This window comes from Gadus chalcogrammus, chromosome 16 (assembly GCF_026213295.1).
Source record: "Gadus chalcogrammus isolate NIFS_2021 chromosome 16, NIFS_Gcha_1.0, whole genome shotgun sequence".
In the NCBI taxonomy this organism is placed as follows: domain Eukaryota; kingdom Metazoa; phylum Chordata; class Actinopteri; order Gadiformes; family Gadidae; genus Gadus; species Gadus chalcogrammus.
The window spans coordinates 36,180,157-36,186,658 of record NC_079427.1 but is presented as its reverse complement, the minus strand read 5'-3'; the positions used below and the strand labels follow the sequence as shown (position 1 = coordinate 36,186,658).

Below are 6,502 nucleotides of genomic sequence, written 5' to 3'. Positions count from 1 at the left end.
ACACGAGTAAACGTTGGGCAAGCTTTTCAGGAATAGCGTGAACTGAAAGAAAAAGAAGACTGCAAATCAGACTCCGATTTGGCCGTGTTGCTTTTGAAATTGAAAGTACCCTTGGGTGAACATTGTCCTCGTGGTATTCTTGATGTTGATAGCCTCTGTACAAATGTGTTTGCTAAACCATTTTGTTGTGAGCCCTGTAAAAATTGTTTTCTCGACCGTTTTGTTGTGAGCCCTGTATGTTTCTGGCTTGCTTGTTGGTTGCAACCATATAAACACCTTTGTTTCCATTGATGTTTTGCTTTTCGTCTGTCTTGTCCCCCAGATACAGACTGAATCCCCGAATCCAGGTTCTTGTTTATTTAGATTATTATGTTGGCCAACACTCTCACACTGATTGTTCTGTTCAACATAAGATAAAACAATTATAATCTAGGATATAAATTCTCCCCGTCAACTATAAAAAAGGATGGCTTTATGTTTATTGCAATACAAATTCACAATTTAAAAAATGCATAACCTTGCCTACACTTTATGAACATCTACTTCGGACATGGCTCCACGCATTCGCCGGCTTTGAAAACAAATGCACATGGCTCGCGTAGAAGTGCATGGGGAAGGGTCGTCAACGAGTTGTTACGACAGTGTTGTAAAATATCTACTACGAAACTGAAGGGGGCGCTGTGTAGAGAAATGTGCGTGCCAAAACCAAGAAAAAAGCGAAGAAATTCCCGAAGTTGCATAGTGGGCCTTTAAGAAGATGGTAAGGGAAAATAAAGTGATCAAATACAAATCAATTAGACAGGATTAAATAAGTTTATGTAATCAGGTTTGAGTTTAGCGTAATGACTGTGTGTGTGCAGAGCCGGATTAACCCAAAGGCAAACTAGGCACGTGCCTAGGGCCTGATCGGCGGGGGGGGGCCCAGACAGAAGTAAAAAAAAAAAAAAAAAAATATATATATATATATATATATATTAAATAGCCAATACAAATGTCCTGCCTACTATTTATTTCAGTGATAATATATCAATATATATTAATTAAGTAAAAATAGTGACGTTGTTTATCTTAACGTTACGTCACATTAAAGGCACCCAGTGCAACTTTCGAGGCTTAAAAATAAACATTCAATTTCTAGTCTTTTTTACACGTAGTAAGTTTCAATAACTCCATACCATTACATACCGACATTCAAGCAGCAAAGATGAGACGTCGTTGTGTGGTGAGAACTGATAGAAAATCGATAACAACAACAATGCCGCCATTTTCTTTATTTTTTGTAACCTACAATAAATAAAGCAGGCTTCCAGTCAATGGAAAAATGGCTTCTCCCCACCGGCGATTGTTGTTGTTTACGATTTTCTATCAGTTCTCACCACACAGCGACGTCTCATCTTTGCTCCTTGAATGTCGATATGTAATGGTATGGAGTTATTGAAACTTACTACGTGTAAAAAAGACTAGAAATTGAATGTTTATTTTTCATTGAATGTTTACATAAAGTTGCACTGGGTGCCTTTAACGCCAATCAGTTAAGTCCGAGAGGAGGTCAGCGGGTCAAGACTAAGCGGAACAATAAAGCTAGCAGGCAGGTCATTTCTTGTGTAGGCTAACATTCAAGATGCTTTTGGGTGCGGCAAAACATAAAAAGAAAAAAATGAAGAGGAACAAAAGAAGAAACAGCGGGGGGCTTTACAGAAGTTTCTGTCGGGCAGCCGTCCGACAGCTGTGAAGACAGCGGAAGACGCTGTGGCGCCGTCAACATCAGCGCCGTCATTTTCTACGATGAAAAGAGTGAAAACATACCGGAGAGCAACAGTAACAGAAAAAAAACAGAATGCCTTTGCCCTGTTGGCAATTGAGAATAGATTTACAACCTCCCTGGATTTTGAAGACATTATAGAGGACTTTGCCTCATCAAAACTCAGGAGAAAGCATCTGTAAATGTAAGTTTTCCATTTAAAAATCTAAATCTTAATAAGTAAAGTGAATGCATATAAATGAAATGCATAATATAGGGCTATACTTTCTACTATAATGAAATGAAATATGAGGAACAAACCAAGTACCGGTATATTCAAATCTCAAACAGCTGTCTTTCAGCTTATATATACATTTTATTATTTCTCCACAAGATCGTGATGATGCTGTCAAGATGTGTTTCTACTGCAATGGAGGCCTGTGGTGCTGGAAGGCTGAAGATTATCCCTGAGTGGAGCATGCTAAATGAGAGTGTTGGAAAATTGAAGATAGGTGATGCTTGTCCATGAAAATAAACATCTTTACCACTACAGCACACTTTCTCTGACTGCATATTTTATTAGTCTTTGTATATTTGACTACTTATTTAACTTTTCAATTTAATCAACACATTTAATTAAGATTTTCTGCAAAATGCAATAGCTTACTACATTTATCTTTTTTGCTCTGTTTACATAGCAATGCTGACACCGTGACACCTATTGGTGATTTACTGGGACTACTGCCTTAACAATGACACTGGCAATGGATAAGATAAGGATAATCTAATAGCATTTAATAGAGCCGTGTAATAACGTATAAATAATAAAAATCAAAAAATAGTCTGATAGACTGTTTAATATACAACACATGACTTATTTTGGCGTACAAATAACCAACTTGTAACCAAAGACTACGCTATGTAAAATGTGAATTAACTTTTATTAGTAACTTTGGTAAGTGTTAGGGTTAGGTTAGGTTATCGATGGAGGGGGGCCCAAAAAATACAGTCTGCCTAGTGTAGTCCATTTATTTAATCCGGCTCTGTGTGTGTGTGTGTGTGTGTGTGTGTGTGTGTGTGTGTGTGTGTGTGTGTGTGTGTGTGTGTGTGTGTGTGTGTGTGTGTGTGTGTGTGTGTGTGTGTGTGTGTGTGCGTGTGTGTGCGTGTGTCTCTCTCACTCTCTCTCTAGTGTCTTTCTCTCACTCTAGGCTATAGTAGAAGTCTCTCTCTCTCTCTGTGTGTGTGTGTGTGTGTGTGTGTGTGTGTGTGTGTGTGTGTGTGTGTGTGTGTGTGTGTGTGTGTGTGTGTGTGTGTGTGTGTGTGTGTGCGTGCGTGCGTGTGTGTGTGTGTGTGTGTGTGTGCTATATCGCCGAAGGAAGGAAAAAGAGAGAGAGAGAGAGAGAGAGAGAGAGAGAGAGAGAGAGAGAGAGAGAGAGAGAGAGAGAGAGAGAGAGAGAGAGAGAGAGAGAGAGAGAGAGAGAGAGAGACTTTTACCATAGAGTGTGGGAGGGGAGACATACTTCCATCCTCGATGTGAATCTCCTGGAGGCTGAGCAAACCTCCTTCTCCACTTCACACACTCTACACGCGCAATCTTCACCGCGGACTGCTCACTCTTCACCCGGGAGTGCTCACCCCTTCACCCGGGAGTCAACCCGCTTCCCTCAAGAGGACCACCGAGTTTAACAATCGGCGGGACACAAGAACTTTCCGCCGGCAGAGTTCCCGTCTGTCCGCACTACACGGTCCGTCCTCCCGGAGCAGGTCGGGCTGAGGCTCGCTGGTCGGAGAGATGATACTAGTCTGCCCCTCCCTGCTCCTGGCTCTCTGTCTGCTGGGCTCCGGGACCGGTGGTCCTCCGACCCGGGGCTCCCCGCCCAGGGCGAGGCTGGGTCAGCTGGAGCGTTGGGGGCGGAGCGCCGTGCAGTACCTGAGGCTCCAGCGGTGTCGCCGCGTGGGCTCCTCCCCGGCCGTGGGGGGCTGCAGGCCTGACGGGATGCAGCTCCTTACCGCCGCCCTGTACGTATCGGAGCAGGTCACCCACCTAGGTAGGACCGGTCCGGTTTCATGCATTAGTGGGTCAGGAATAGGCCAATACTTTCAATTACAATAGAAGTCTAATAGGACTAGTCCATATTTGCTACAGCTTAAAACATTTAAAAGCCCAATAATTCGAAAATATTTTTTTATTATCAATTATTATTATAGGCTCTCCTTTTTATAATGATCACGAAGATCATCGAGATGATGATTAATCTCTTTCTCTTTCTTCTTCTCATTATTATGTATGCAATAGTATTATTAATATTATCAATAATATTATGATTCATACAATTATTCGTACTTGTAGTAGTATAAGTATTATTATGAGCCTATGGCCTATATCATTCTGATAAAATATAATAATGATGTATTGATGAATACATGATCATTATCATTCTTATGAAATATTATAAATATGTGTTGGTGATACATGTTTATTATCATTCTGATAACATATGAAAACATGATTATTATCATACTGATGGAATATAATAATGAGGCATGCATGAACACATTATTTGTGTCATACTGACAGAATATACTAATGAGTTATTGATGAATACATGATTATTACCATTCTGATATAATAGTGATATCTTGATGGATCCATGATATCACTATCTGTGTATGACCTCTGGGTAGGAGTCAGTCTAACGCTGTGTCCTGTCTGCCAGGATGATATCACTATCTGTGTATGACCTCTGGGTAGGAGCCGGTTTAATTCTGTGTCTCCCAGGAGCTCCAGAAAAGGTGGTGGCCCTGCTCCCGGACTCCTCGGACCCCACGGGGCTGGGGGTCTACAGAGCGGGGGGCGACCCTCGGCCCACGGCAGCCCACGACGCGGTCCTGCTAGTGGATCCAAGCCCCGGGGAGAACTTCGGCCATCCTGTGGTTCTGTTTTACGTGGACATGAACGTGACCAAGAAACGCTGTTCGCTCATGGAGGGCCTTTACTTCGGTATTCCTGTCTCATTATTCCTCATCCTCATCTTCAAATCGGCTATCCGGAGTCGGGTCGCGGGGGCAGCAGCTCTAGAAGGGGGCCCTAGACTTCCCTACCTCATTATTGATATATTCAATTATTAGAACTTCTATACCTATTATGATTATTATTTTCAGACCTTAAATCATGGAAAAGCATAGTCACAATAAACCTGTGTGTGTGTTTGTGCGTGCATGTGTGTGTGTGTGTGTGTGTGTGTGTGTGTGTGTGTGTGTGTGTGTGTGTGTGTGTGTGTGTGTGTGTTTGTTTTACAAGGTATTTGGTATTTTTATCTCCAAAGTTAAACTATATTTGAAAAAAACAACACACTTATTACAATTAGCCTACTTGTACTACTTTACTACTACTCTATCTTTTTCTCTCACGCTAGATGATAAGTATGTCTCTCTTTCTTTAAGGGGAGGAGTGTTTGACTCTGGCATTGAAGGGTCGCTGTCAGAATCAGTTGAAGCGTCGTTCGTCCACGTCCCAGCGGTTGCTTAGAAACCTTGAGCGGAGGGCAGGGCCATGTGAGGTCACCTTCCTTCCCCTAGTGGTTGGACTGAGAGACAGCAACAAAACACAGAGACTCAGGTGTATCGGTGAGTCATCCATCGATCATCCATCCATGATCTGTCATCATGAGGCCTTTATGAGACCACCATGAGACCACCAAAATAATAATTAATAATAATTCATTATATTTATATAGCGCTTTTCAATGACCCAAAGACGCTTACAGAAGGGGGGGACCTAACTCACCACCACCAGTGTGTAGCACCCACTTGGGTGATGCACGGCAGCCAATCTGCGCCAGAACGCTCACCACGCACCAGCTTGAGGTGGAGAGTGAGGGAATTGATGAGTCAGCCAATTGTGCAGGAGGATTATTAGGGGGCCAGATCGAATGAGCCTGGTTGGGCCAGGACACCGGGGAAACCCCTACTCTTTACGATAAGTGTCCTGGGATCTTATATGACCTCAGTGAGTCAGGACCTCGGTTTTACGTCTCCTCCGAAGGACGGCGCCTTCCGCAGCACAGTGTCCCCGTCACTGCACTGGGGCATCGGGATTGATGAGAGAAGGGGCCAGAGGGAAGAGCGCCACCTATTGGCCACCATCCGACACCACTTACAGCACCTGGTATTCCCAGGCGGTCTCCCATCCAAGTACTAACCAGGCCCAACCCTGCTTAGCTTCCGAGATCAGACGAGATCGGGCGTATTCAGGGTGGTATGGCCTTGAAAACCATGAAACCTTTGTGAGAGTACCATGAGACCTTCATGAGTGAACCATGAGACCTTCATGAGACCACCATGAAACCATCATGAGAGTACCATGAGACCTTCATGCGACCCACCATGAGACCAAATTGAGACCACCACCAAAACACTATGAGACCTTCCTGAGACCACCATAAGAACTTCATGAGAACACCATGAGACCAGCATGAGACCAGCATGACACCACCATGACTCCACCATGAGCCCCTGTCATCCTCCTCCTTGTGTCTGGAGGTTCTGGTAGATGGTTGTCCTCTCTTCTCCCCCAGAGCACCCTGAGTTTGGGCCGTGCCCCCGGACCCTTCCCCCACCCCCCCCCATCCAGCAGTTGTCCAGCTGTGAGCTGAACAGAAACACCCGGCGATGCCACCACCGCCCTCTGGCCTCCCAGGGCTCCTGCAGGCTGTACCAGACCTGCGACCACGCCCTGCTCCTCTCTGGTATCTACATGTA

At 44.2% G+C, this 6,502-nt stretch overlaps 1 non-coding gene across 1 annotated transcript; it reads right to left on the bottom strand.

Annotated features, from left to right (window-relative positions):
• Positions 1–5,894: 5,894 nt before the first annotated feature.
• Positions 5,895–6,013, bottom strand: LOC130406762 (5S ribosomal RNA). Its single transcript, XR_008904514.1, has one exon. It is a non-coding gene; the product is annotated as a 5S ribosomal RNA (ribosomal RNA).
• Between the last annotated feature and the right edge of the window lie 489 nt (positions 6,014–6,502).